This window comes from Colobus angolensis, unplaced genomic scaffold (assembly GCF_000951035.1).
Source record: "Colobus angolensis palliatus isolate OR3802 unplaced genomic scaffold, Cang.pa_1.0 Scaffold96, whole genome shotgun sequence".
Classification (NCBI taxonomy): Eukaryota; Metazoa; Chordata; class Mammalia; order Primates; family Cercopithecidae; genus Colobus; species Colobus angolensis.
In genome coordinates, this window is record NW_012123598.1 from 1,728,333 (window position 1) to 1,729,750 (window position 1,418).

A 1,418-nucleotide genomic window follows, 5' to 3' on the forward strand; every position below is an offset into this window, starting at 1 on the left:
AGAATTTTATAGAGAGAGAGAGAGAGAGAGAGAATAGAGGTAGGGTCTCGCTATGTTGCCCAAGCTGGTCTCTAACACTCCTGGGCTCAAGTGATCCTCCTGACTTGGCCTCCTGAAGTGCTGGGATTACAGGCGTGAGCCACTGTGCCTGGCAGCTCACTGCTTGTTCTGTCAGCACTTCCTTCTCCCTCTTTTCTGACCTCTGCTTTTAGTGGAGGGAAAACTGTTAGGAGAAAAATGTTAATGTTCCTTCTGGGGGGTGGAAATGGACATCTCATGAACCTAATTAAGGGAGCTGGGAGAATAGGTTATCTGGTTCTTCAAGCTGCTTTTATATTTTATCACATCTATCTCACCCAGATGGGAAGTCCTTAATCATCACCAGTTTACAGATGACAGACTAAATGACTTTCCAAATTTTCCTGTTTCTTTCCCTTATTTTTCTTTCCACACTTTTTTTTTTATTGAGATGGAGTTTAGCTCTTGTTGCCCAGGCTGGAGTGCAATGGCACAATCTCTGCCCACTGCAACCTCCATATCCTGGGTTCAAGCGATTCTCCTGCCTCAGCCTCCCGAGTAGCTGGGATTACAGGCATGCACCACCATGCCTGGCTAATTTTTTGTATTTTTAATAGAAACAGGGTTTTTCCACATTGGTCAGGCTGGTCTCGAACTCCCGACCTCAGGTGATCCACCTGCCTCGGTCTCCCAAGTGCTGGGAATACAGGCATGAGCCACTGCACCTGGCCTCCCCACTTTTTTTTATTGTGGTAAAACATGCAGAACAAAATGTGCCATTGTAACCCATTTAAAGTGTACATCCCTGACACTGAGCACACTCACACTGTACAACCATCACCACCATCCATCTCCAGAACTTTTCCATCTTGCAAAACAAACTCTGTACTCATTAAATAACTATTTTCTCCTCCTTCCTCTGGCCTCTGGTAACCACCATTTTACTTTTTGCCTCTATGAATTTGACGACTGTAAGTACCTCATAGAAGGAGAAGACATGGTATTTGTTCTTTTGTGACTGGCTTGTTTCATTTAGCATAATGTCCTCAAGGTTCCTCTATGTTGTGTCATATATCAGAACGTCCTTCCTTTTGAAGACTCAGTATTTTATTTTATGCCACATTTTATTTATCCACTCGTCCATTGATGGACATTCAAGGTTGCTGATTTTTTCAATCTTCCCTCCTAAATCAGTGGCATAGAAGTTCAGAAATGAGGCCGGGTGCAGTGGCTCACACCTGTAATCCCAGCACTTTGGGAGGCCGAGGCAGGTGGATCACGAGGTCGGGAGATCGAGACCAGCCTGACCAACATGGTGAAATCCCGTCTCTACTAAAAATACAAAAATTAGCCGGGCGTGGTGTGACACGCTTGTAATCCCAGCTACTCAGGAGGCTGAG